This window comes from Capsicum annuum, chromosome 12, assembly GCF_002878395.1.
Source record: "Capsicum annuum cultivar UCD-10X-F1 chromosome 12, UCD10Xv1.1, whole genome shotgun sequence".
NCBI lineage: Eukaryota > Viridiplantae > Streptophyta > Magnoliopsida > Solanales > Solanaceae > Capsicum > Capsicum annuum.
In genome coordinates this window covers 201623258-201636597 of record NC_061122.1, presented here as the reverse complement: position 1 = coordinate 201636597, position 13340 = coordinate 201623258, and the positions used below count along the sequence as shown (strand labels likewise).

The 13340-nt window shown below is 29.5% G+C and overlaps 1 long non-coding RNA gene across 1 annotated transcript; it reads right to left on the bottom strand.

Annotated features, from left to right (window-relative positions):
* Nucleotides 1-11879: 11879 nt before the first annotated feature.
* Nucleotides 11880-12930, bottom strand: LOC107849860. Its single transcript, XR_001668301.2, has 3 exons — nucleotides 12726-12930; nucleotides 12494-12611; nucleotides 11880-12308 (listed from the first exon to the last, which is right to left on the bottom strand). It is a non-coding gene; the product is annotated as an uncharacterized LOC107849860 (long non-coding RNA).
* Between the last annotated feature and the right edge of the window lie 410 nt (nucleotides 12931-13340).

Sequence of the window (13340 nt, the reverse complement as noted above, 5' to 3'; positions counted from 1 at the left end):
TCCATTGTAAAGCGAGCAATACATGTCTGTTTGGATGATTTCCAAGAGACCGCTCCTCCATCGATATTAAATGCATATCCACTCGTGGATTTTACTTTGTTCGATCCAATGATCCAATTTTCATCACTATATCCTTCAAGTACTGCGGGATATTTATTATAATGCAAAGCATAGTCTTGAGTGTATTTAAGATACCCCAACACTCTTTTCATTGCCATCCAATGAGTTTTACTGGGATTACTCGTGTACTGACTCAATTTACTAATAGAACATCCTATGTCTGATCGTGTACAATTTATGATATATATTAAATATCCTAACACTCTTGCGTACTCCAACTGTGAGTCACTTTCACCTTTATTTTTTTGAAGTGCAAAGCTTACGTCCAATGTAGTCTTAGCAATACCAAATTCCAAATACTTGAATTTGTCAAGTACCTTTTCGATATAATGAGACTGTGACAATGCCAACCCTTGTAGAGTTCTATGGATTCTTATTCCTAAGATCACATCCACAACTCCAAGGTCTTTCATATCAAACTTGCTCGCGAGCATTCATTTCATTGTATTTATGTTAGAAATGTCTCCACTGATGATCAACATATCATCCACATATAAACAAACAATGACTTGGTGATTTGGAGTATCTTTAATATAAACACATTTATCACATTCATTAATTTTGAACCCGTTTGCCACCATGGTTAGGTCAAACTTCGCATGCCATTATTTAGGTGCTTGTTTTAGTCCATAAAGTGACTTAACAAGTTTACACACCTTGTTTTCTTTTTCTGGAACCACAAAACCCTCAAGTTGTTCCATGTAAATTTCTTCATCTAATTCTCCATTTAGGAATATTGTTTTCATATCCATTTGATAGATTTCAAGATCATATACTATCGCAAACTTCCTAATTGATGTAATCCTCGTTACTAGTAAGTATGTATCAAAGTAATCAAGGCCTTCCATTTGTTTAAAGCCTTTTATAATAAGTCTTGCCTTGTACTTTTCAATAGTACCATCAACTTTCATTTTCCTTCTGAAAATCCATTTAGAACCTAAAGCTTTATTTCCTAAAGGTAGATCAACCAATTCCCACGTATGGTTGCTTAAAATTGAATCAATCTCACTATTGACTGCCTCTTTCTAAAAGGATGAGTCTGAAGACGTCATCTCTTCCTTAAATGTTTGAGGCTTATTTTCTAAGAGAAAAGTTACAAAATCTAATCCAAATAAAGTTGACGTTCTTTGACGTGTACTACGTCTTTGATTCGCATCATTATGTACATCCTTACTTGGTTCATTTTGAGGTCGTTTAGACCCCTCACTAGATTGTTTATGTCTAATTTTGTATGGATAAATGTGTTTAAAGAATTCAGCTTTAGCTGATTCAGTTATCATATTTTCATTAATATTCGAATGTTTGAATTTATGAACCAAAAATCGACATGCTTTACTACTTTTAGCATATCCTATGAACATACAGTCCATTATCTTAGGTCTTATCCTTACTTTTTTAGACATAGGAACTTGGACCTTCGCTAGAGACCCCCACACTTTGAAATATTTCAAGGTGGGTTTCCTTTCTTTCCATTTTTCATATGGAATTGATTGTGTCTTACTATGGGGCACTCTATTTAGTATTCGGTTAGCCGTAAGGATAGCTTCCCCCCATAAGTTTGACGGTAAACCTAAACTTATTAGTAAGGCATTCATTATTTCCTTAAAGGTTCAATTTTTGCTTTCCGCAATTCCTTTAGATTGAGGTAAATATGGGGTTGTAGTTTGATGGACAATTCCATTCTCTACACATATTTGTGCAAAGGGAGATTCATATTCTCCACCCTCACTTCTTATCATTGTGATCTTTTTTCTCTAAATGATTTTCAACTTCAATTTTATATTGCCTAAATGCATATGTTGCTTCATCCTTACTATTTAGCAAATAGACATAACAATATCTAGTGCAAGCTTCAATAAAAGTTATAAAATAATTTTTTCCACCACGTGATGGTGTTGACTTCATATCATAAATGTCAATGTGGATTAAGTCTAAGGGATTGGAATTTATTTCAACAGACTTATACGGATGCTTAGCATACTTTGATTCCACACAGGTTTGACATTTTGATTTATTGAACTCAAAGTTTGGCAAAACTTCTAAGTTATTCAGTTTTCGTAATATTTTGTAATTAACATGGCCTAATTGTTCATGTCACAAATTATAAGACTCAAGTAAGTAAGAAGAAGCAGAACTTTTATTGATTTCAACATTCAATACATTCATTTTGAATAGGCCCTCTGTGAGGTAGCCTTTTCCTACATACACTTCTCCTATACTAAGTACAATTTTTTCAAAAATAAATGCACATTTGAATCCATTCTTGTCTAAAAGTGATACAGAAATCAAGTTCTTTCTTAACTCCGGTACATACAGGACATTATTGAGTGTCAATACTTTGCCTGAAGTAATTTTCAAGCATACTTTTCCCGTTCCTTCTACTTTTGCAGTAGCGAAGTTAGCCATGTATATCTTTTCTTCCCCTTGAGCCGGAGCAAAATCAGCAAATAACTCCTTATTAACATAAACATAGAGGGTGGCATTGGAATCCATCCATCATTCGCGAGGATTTCCCACCAAGTTGCATTTGGACAGCATAACACATAGATCATCGATTTCTTTCTTGGACTCAGCAACATTTGCTTGGTCCTTCTTCTTCTCTTTCTTTGGGGCACGATAATCCATGGACTTGTGGCCAATCTTACCATAGTGCGCAATCCACAGCCTTATTATCTTCTTTAATGCGCAATCTTACGATTAGATCTTCAACAGACATCTCCTTACATTTGTAATTCATATAGTTCTTGAAGTCCTTCCACATGGGTAGTACCTTCTCTATTATTGCTGCTACTTGAAATGTTTCATTCATGATCAAACCTACAATAAAGTTTACGTGAATACTAAGAACATTTTTAAATTATTCAACAAAGATATTTGTCAAAAACATACCTTCTGCAAGGAGATCATGGATGATCACTTGTTGTCTATCATTCCATATTCCAAGAATCTTGCAGTGAAGAACTTTTTAGTTCCTGCATCCTTTGTCTTGTACTTTCGTTCTAGCACTCCCCATAATTTTTTTACTGTCTTTGGTACACAATACATATTGTGGAGATCATCTTGAAGACCACTTAAGATGTAGTTCCTGCAAAGGAAATCGGAGTGTTTTCAAGCCTCCATAATCATAAATCGCTCTTGTTCAGAGGTTCCCTCGGGCACCTCTGGAGCTTCCTCAAATGTGAACCTTTGAAGATGAAGAGTTGTAAGGTAGAAAAATATTTTTTGCTGCCATCTTTTGAAGTCAACACCCGCAAACTTTTCGGGTTTCTCTGCTGGTGCCATAGCTCGTGGAGCATTCGTACGACTCGTTGTGGCAACACTAGTTGCTACCACAGTCGTTGCAACACCATGCACTTGACTATCCGTAGTCATTTTCTTGTCACAAAAAGACAGTACCTTTAGTATATCAAAATACTATTAATAAAGTTGCAGTAGCTTTAAACACCTCTTGTTTCTAGTTTAACGATGAAGTTTTTATGACTTCCAATCATCAATCGAGTGATCTTTAACTTGTGATGAAGATCTTATGTCTCCAAATTACTAGTTAAGTTCAAATGGAGTAGAAATCTAAAAGCTTTAATATCCAGAAACCAAGCAATACAAATCCCGCAAAAAAAACTTTAGTGAAAGAAAATTTCACCAAACAAGCAAGAAGAAAAAATTTTCTCCAAAATTATTTCCTTAAGATTGTTGTTTTTCGGGTACACAAAATTTGTATTTTTGCAACACTACTTCAACATAAGTTCAAGAATAAATCAAGAACACATGAAGTTGTCCAACACCTTCTACACAAGATCAAAATGATTTTTCAAAGAAGTGTGTTTTCAGTTTCTTAAAGAAAAATAGATGAAGTAGAAAAAAGCCAATTCTTCTGAATTAACGGAGTGTCCTTAAGAAAATAATTTCCCTCAAGTACCCGAGGTTGCGAAATTTTCCTCCAGGATAAAATTGTTCACAACCAGAATGTAGCTGTACCTCAAACTTTCTGGTTTTCTTCGAACTCACTCAACAGGAGATGATCACATAGAGTTTTTAAAAGCAAAAGCTTATTTTTCTTATGCGGAAATTTTTCATACTAAACTGTGGAAAAAATTCAGGTTTATAAATTCATAAAGTGCCCCTTCCAAAAGGTGGCAATGGTTCATCCGAAAAGGTGTATCCTTTGAAAGAGTCATGTCTGTTCATTCAAAATATTGTGTCTTTTTTCTGAACAGACACAACTATCCGAACAGTCACTCTTTTTTTAAAATAATATGTCTTTTTCTCAAAGGTTGTGTCCCTCCATTTTTCATTCACATCAATCGAACCCAACACGATATATGCAAATGAACTATTCAACCATACTAAATTCTACGTTTCGAATGTGTTGGCGAAATTAAATTTTTGAAAAAACATCATTTTCAATAAGTTGACCCCCGAAACGCGAAATCATAATTTTCCAAACCAAGGATCGAAATGAGATTTAAAAGCCATAAAATCACACCAAAACATGCTAACTCCTTAAAATCGACATTCCAGATCTACTGGCGAAGTCAGATTTTTCATCCGAGGTTATTTAAATTAAATGTGGGTCCTACACCTATATTTTTAATTTTTCAACTTTCTGACCAATAGGTCGAAATGAGCTCGGGTGCACCGAGACCCGAACCAAAGGTCTACCTAGCCTAAAATTGATATATCGGAGTTGCTGGCATAATCCGTTCATCCATTCGTCACACAGATCAAAAGATATCCCCATAAGTCTAAAATAAGGCTCTTAAAGCCATCAAAAACACAATATCGCATAAATGATATCAGAATGCATCGAAAAATATGTCAATCACTCTCACACCCCAGAAATATCATAATGCAACTAGAAAGAGGGGTAAAACATTCAAATCATATAAAATCATAAATTTCACATATTTCATCAAATTTTTAGGTCGTTATAGTGGGATGGGTGGGAGCTGGGCTAGGTGGGTGGAGGTGTGCAGAATGGTAGATGTTGGTGACGTTTGGGAGTGGGGATAGAAAAAAAAATTCTTAAAAAAAGTAAAAATTTTAAATTTTGGGGGGTCAGGATAGGGGTGGGAATAAGGAAAAATTTTAAAAAGGATTTCAAAGCTAATAGAAAAAAAATCAGGAAGAGGGGGTGGGGAAGGTGTTGGATTAGGGATTTGGGGTAGATGGTGGGCATTAGGGGTGGGTGGTGTAAGGGAAAAAAGCTTTTATAAAAATAAAGTAAAATTTAATGTTTTTGTTGTGGGAGGGGGTTTGGGGGATTGGGTGAGAAAACAATTTAACAAAAATTTAAAAAGTTAAAAAATAAAATAAAATTTGAGGGTGGGGTGGTAGAGTAGAGATGAAGCATGAATGTGAGATTTGGTGGGTGGGTGATTTTGAGAGTAGCATAAAAGCTTTTAATTGTGTTAGTATAGAAAATATAATAATAAGTATAAACAAAATACTTAAAGATATTAATGATGAAATCAAACAATGAAAAAATTTATAATAATAGAACAAAGTCTAAAATTTAAAAGAAAAATAATAAATTGTATGTGCTTGATTAGCATTTGAATTGAAGTTGTGAAATCTAAAATTTGAAATTAGAAGTTTTGTAATTGACAAAGTTAAGTACTTTAGTGTTTGAAATGAAATTGAAATATAACATTTTACCAACATGGGTTGTGGTGCAGTGGATGGGGCTGCTCCATCCTTAACTAGAGGCCGAGGGTTCGACCCTGGGTATGGAGAAAACTCTATTGGGAGCGCTGCCACCTTAATGGACTCTGCAACGCGCGATTTGGATTAGTCGGGGCTCCAATACGGGCACCAAAAACCGAATGGGAAACCAAAAAAAAAAAGCAATATAACATTTTTATAACAAAAAAAAAATAGTGCAGTTAGTAGATGAACTTAAATTAATAGATTTAAAAAGAATGAAATGGAAGGTAAGGGATTAATTACAAGTCTTAATTGATTAAAAATATAAATTTAAGATTCCAACAATATAATTAATAATTATTTAATATTTAATATTATATTTTTTAAAAAAAAAATAGTCAATGGAATATAAAGAAAATATCTTTTTATATCAAAACATCAACAACAATTGTAATTGTGATTAGTTATTAAGTATCAATTGTATTTTCAACTATTAATGATTATTTTAAATATTTCATTGACCTTGGAATATGTTAACTTTTTACGATAAAAAATGATTAATTTTGTGCAAAGAATTTAATATTTTTAATGAATAATCTTAAAAACAAAAAAGGCTACGCGCATCGCACGGGTACCTATACTAGTTATAATCAATTAAGGGTGATATATTAAAGTTATGATTGAAGCAGTAAAGCAATCATGTCTTGAATAACTTATAATAGCTAACTAGAAGTGATATAACAAAGTTACTATAAAAATATTTGTGGAAAATATTTAAGTTGGGCCTATATAAGACGTTAAATTAATTTAAAACATTAAGAGTTAATTTAATATTTTAAGCCTATTTTACTCTTTTTATTATATATTATTAATTTTTAAATACTTAGATGACTGATAATAATTAAGTAGGGGTGATATAATAAAATCATGATCGAAGCAGTTAAAGCAGGAATATCATAAATGTCTATTTTATTTTTTATTAAATATTACTAATTTAATAATATGTAAATAACTTATAATAATTAATTAAGTTATCTAGTAATTATTATATCACTCCTAATTAATTATTATACTTCATTTAAGTATTAAAAAATTAATATTAAAAAATTATTATAAAGTCATCTAAGTATTAAAAAATAATAATATTTAATATTAAATTAACTTGACATCTTATGTGAGACCCATATAATTTCCTTCTCCACATGTATTTTTTATAGTAATTTTGCTATATCATTTTTAATTAGTTATTATAAGTCATTCAAGACATGTCTGCTTCACTGCTTCAATCATAATTTTGTTATATCATCCCTAATTAATTATTATGGTCATCTACGAAGTGTATCGCTTAAATTGGAATAAAAGAAATAGTATTATAAATCATAATAATTAAAAAAATAAATTATTTAAAAAGTATAATTGGCTATCAATGCCACAAAATTTTGGACAAGGGGAGTAATATGTATTATTTGAAAATCACATAAAAGTATTATAAGTTACAATAGTTAACAACCCCCACATCACCATTTCCATCGGATGGACCCCTCCACCCAGGCACATTTACAAGCTTAATACAGACGGATCCTGCCTAGGAAACCCAGGTAAGGGGGATTGGGGGAGTAGTGAGGAATGATTCGGGTAATTGGGTGGTAGGCTTCATGCAGAGCTTCCACCATGCCTCCAATAATCTCATGGAGCTCATGGCCCTTAGACAAGTCCTCTTACTTGTTATGGAGCACAACTTGTGCCCTGTTGAGATTTGTGTTGACTCAGAAGAGGTCATTAATTGGCTAGAAAGGCCAACTTATTCTATAACCCAATTATTGATGATTGCAGGTTTTTGATAAGAAGATTGGGCAGACCCCCCATTCACCATAGCTACAGGGAGCAAAACAATATAGCTGATATCATTGTGAAGGCTGGAGCAAGGATGAAATTTTTTGACAACTGTAAAGTTTTTGTAACCCCACCCCCTTTTGTAGTACATGATGTATGGGCAGATTTAGAAGGAAAGTACTACTCACGAAATTTTTCTTCTTACCAAAACTGTGAAAGGATTTGCACAACTATTTTTGTAATGGAGCTAGATTGAGCTCTTGAACCACTAATTTCAGCTTATGTTCTATGAATGCTTTCTTATCTACCAAAAAAAACTTAAAAAAATATGTAAAATACTATAAGTCACAATAATTAACAATTAAAACCTTTAAGTCAATCTGCATGTTTTGGCACAACTTAATTGGTCTTTTCCCTTGCCTTCATTTTTTCATCCACTTTAATTTGTTTCTCTTAATTTGTTATATATTTCAAAAGATATGAAAAATTTTCTATAAATCACAGTAATTAATAACTTAAAAAATTTAAAAGATATAAAATATTTAGCTGACTCTCGAAATTATATTAGTGTCACTTAAATTGAAATAGAAGAAAAAGTACTATAATCACAATAATTAAAAACTTAAATTATTTTTAAAATATAATTGACTATCAATGCCACAAAAATTTGGACAAGGAAAGTAACACATATTATTTGAAAATTATATAAAAAGTATTATAAATTACAATATTTAATAGTGTAAAATATCTGGAAAGAACAATTTGTTATATATTCTAAAGAAATAAGTGAAAAATACCATAGATAATAATAATTAACAATTTTAAAAATTTAAAAGAAATGAAATATTTGATTGACTCTCAAAATTATATCAGTGCCACTTAAATTGGAATAGTTAAAAATTCAATTGACTATCAATGCTACAAAAGTTTGGACAAGAAGAGTGACATGCATTATTTGAAAATTACATAAAAAGTATTATAAATTACAATAGTTAACAACTTAAAATATCTAAAGAAAAATTAATCCATTATATATTTCAAAAAAAACCTAAAAAATACTATAAATCACAATAATTAACAATTCAAAAAATTTTAAAGATATAAAATATTTGATTGAACTATCAAAATTATATCAGTTCCACTTAAATTGGAATAGCAAAAAGTATTATAAATCTCAATAATTTGAAACCTAAGTTATTTTACAAATATAATTGACTATCAATGCCACAAAGTAACATGTATTATTTAAAAATACGTAAAATTATTATAAATTACGACAGTTAACAGCTTACAATATCTAAAATATATTAAAAATATAATTGATTATCTAAATTTTATTTATGTCACTTTAATTTAGACAAAAAAATACATATATTGCACGGGCCCTCGACATCTAGTCTTAATAGAAACTGGGGTTAAGTTCCTAATTTATGGGTTAGATTGGCCAGTATAATATTGAGTGAGATACAATAATTAAATTAGGAGAAAATTTTAAGTGGAATTAATATATATCTCCTTATAAGTGTTACGTAGACACCACGCGAAATTGTTGAAAAATATGAATATGAAGCGAAAACAAATATACAGGATCAATTTGCATGTAATATAAACAACACATAATCATGGATTTTAATCAAGCATAAAATTGATACTTATCTCTTAAAGCATGACCACGGTCACGAATCATAACTTCAAACACAAGCAAGAACCATCCACGTAATCATCTTCCAGATCCATGGTCTTCTGCTATATGACCCAAATATTATCTAAATTCGTGTTGGCGAATTTCTCATAGACAACGTAGGAGAGCTCTCCTTGATGAAATTAGACCACCTTATATAGACACAAGTTTCGGGATTTTAAATTCTTTCTCAAACTTGTTGGGTCTTTCTTTTCCATCAAAAATAAATTTTATTTAAAATGTAATTATGCGGTAACAGTAGGGACGACAAATTTAATTAGTAAGACTTTCAATTATGGTATTAATTTGCAAAATGGATGAATTAACCTGACATAATAAATTACAGATTATTCGACTAAAAATTCATGGTTGTACATTTCATTATAATTTCAAAATCATTCATTAAATCTTATTTACCTCCACAGTTAAGATTACAGACACTGATCAATCAAATTAAATTTTTGACTATCTAATTCATTGATTAATTTAATCATGTATTCATACATTTAATGTATTTCATGTGACAAATATAAAATTCACATGCTGGATTTTCACATGAAAACTTATAAGCAATCATAAAGGGGTATCTTCAATCTCGAGGTCGAGACATAGATTCTATCAACTAATCATTATTTCATAAATGTCATTTGTCATCATCCTACCTATCAAAAATATTTAACCCATAAAAGAGTTTCACCCTTTGATAGATCAAGACAACAAAAAAACATATTGATCATAATAATTATATCAAGATTAAGAATATAAGTATATTTAATAATGTAGAGAAGTTGTTTATAAATATTCAGAACATAAACCATCATCTCTAATTGGCCCGTTCAATACACACAACGTGTACTAACACAAGAAATTGAAATACGACATTCTCATAATCAAGATTAGATTATATTTAATCTTGTGCTACAATTATCAAGATGTTTTCTCAACTTCATCTTCGATTGTGAACATAATATTTGTATTTGTAAGAATCAATGATTTGATCTTTTGTGTGTATATAAGCTATACTCTATACACAAATCCATCTGTTGTGTAAGTAAATGGCCACACAGTCGAATATATGATTCATTTAACTCTTTATTAGAATTAAATAAATAATTTTTCTATGATAAATACTATATCCAATCACATGGTTAATAGTATATATCTCAATAATTTTCTACTTAGACGTTTAATCATAATAATTGTTAGAATATACCATATTTAACTGTGAGGGTGTATACCCCAACAAATATGACACTTAATAGCTCAAGAACAAATATAAATTTTAAATCAAAAGTTAGAAACAAATATAATAAAAATATAACTAATAGTAAATATACCTTAAAAAAATGTAACCAAGAGTAAATATACCTTTGTTGAGTGTCCAAGAACAAATATGACTGTGTTCCCCTATTAGTAATCAAAGTACCAAGAATTCCAAAGAGATCAAAGGCATAAATTTGACAAAGTATTAATAATCAAAATACAAAGAATTCCAAAGAGGTCAAAGGCCAAAATTTTACAAAGTATTAAGTGAAAATTATCTTAAATATACTCTTTTTTGGTGAAACTTAAATATACTTATTAGATGTTTATTGGAAGTTATAACAATACTTTTCAATAATTATTGGATTAAAGAAATAATTGCAAGTTATACCAACTTTTTTAAAAAATAATTTTTTAAAAATAATAAAAAATTACTTTTTATAATTAATATTCACATTATCTCCTTATTTGTAGTCTTTAATATTTACCTCTCTTCATTAAATTTTTTGATAATTATGGCAAGTGCTATTGATGGTATCAATAACTATCTCTTTTTTTAAAAAAAAAATTATTTTGTTAATTAAGTTACAAGATTTGTTCTTAAATTAAGGAGCAAAATATGATATATCTAATTTTTACATTGATACACGCTATTTGACTTTTTAAAACTTTATTAATTAAGTTACTGTTTCCATACTTACATGATTTTTCATTGTCAATTTACTGATAAAAGATTTCTCAAACATTAATTTACTCTGTTTATCATAAATTATTTTTTTTCTCTTCTTTTTTTACTGAATGATATATGTCTTGCGTATGAAGTTAGGTTTTCCGTCATATATTCCTTCTTTGGGGTTCAAAGTTGCTTTAATTTGAATGAGTATATAAATTGAACTTATTCATTAGATTTTTTTCTTAGAATTTTCGGGTATGAAACCTGTATATAGTCAATATGAAATATTAATATTTCGCTCAAAGTTTATAAAATAGCTTTTTACATATTATATGTATATGTAATGAGTATAATGATTGCAGAAGTTGGTATAAAAATTGAGTTTCACCAAATACTATATGTTATTATTTAATTTAATGTATGAAATAAATATACAAACTTGTATTTTGTGAATTATGATATTCTAATTAGGTGATATCAATTTGCATACTCATTCCATTACTACATTAGGTAGATAATTATCTACAAAATTCTCAATAACACATGTTGTCAAAGACCCAATCTTTGAAATAATATATTACCTGATGTCTAAAATATCATACTACATATTAAATTAATTCACTTCTACAATCGTCCGATAACAACAGATACTACTTTCATAAAATGTGAAACAACTAATCACGTCATGAAGTATCATTTTTAAATACCCTTTTCATACATACGAAATAACTAATCACATTATATGAGACATCTATTTATATACCTTTTTCATACAATATTAATTTATAGACCTCTTGAATACAATACAATAAAATCAATGTGTATCTTAGTGGTAAAACAAAAACGACTAACCATATCATGTTTAATGGTTGAATTGGTAGATCTTCTACATTTGAATGATTATTGCTTTGGCCCGAATTGATTATTTGAATAAGATTCTTTATCACCCGAATTCCTTTAGTTGAATGTAAACTGTTTTCATCAACAATGAATTCGACACCACACTATTACATCCATAATCACATCCCTCAACGTTATACACAATGGATACTTGATGAAGAAATTTCTATTCACCTTTTCTTGATTCAAATATACCTGCACACAAATATGCAATCACATTAGTCAGGTCATTGTTTTGTGTTTTTGAATAATAAATAATTTGTTTGAAATTGCATGTGTACTTTTTAAATCAATACAAAAACAAATAAAATACAATCAAATCAACATAATTTTATGTATGGAATTGGAACAATTTGAATATTGAAAAGGATTGAAATTACATGTGACATTTCAGCTTCCTCCATGTTGTATCGTGATTGAATGTAAATTATCACCACCCATATTATGAGAATATCATTATGTCTTTTTCATTTTTTTTTTCATTTTGAATAACTTCAGCTTCAATTAAAATACTTAAGTCAGTATTATATTAGAATTTCTTGCCATAAATATCAAAATTATTTGAGAGATTATGATTGAATACATAAAAAATACTCGTGATATCCCATCTACCTTCATGTTGTATCATGATTGAGGGTAAATTATTACCCTTCATGTTTTACACAACCAATCCGTTGTTTTTAATTTTTTTTCCTTTGAATAACCGCAATTTCAATTAAAATACTTTAGTCAGTATTTTAATCAAATTCAACGCCTTAAATACCACTATTAATTGAGAGATTTCGTATTTCAATTAGTATATTTTGTTGATTTGTTGAAGAAAATTATTCTTGGAGAATAAGAATATTTTTGAAGAAGAAGCCACTTTAAAACCGTTTGAGAGAAATTGAGGGTGATTGACATCCTTTAATAACTACCATCTATTTTAAAGAGTATATTTTTTTTTCCAAAAATAGAAAACACATTTCTGAAAATCAAAAATTTTATTGTTATTATTATTTTTTCTAAAAAAAACTTTCTATAAGTTGCAAACTAAAAAGAGTTGTTATAACTTGCATTAAACAATCTAATATTTTATATTTAAGTTTTTTTCCCCTAGTATTAATAACCAAAATATAAAGAATTCCAAAGAGATCAAAGGCCCAAATTTGACAACGTAAAAAAACAAAAAAATGTAAAAGCCTGTTTCAAAAAAGTCGGATCTAAAAGAAGTGAAAATACTATCTA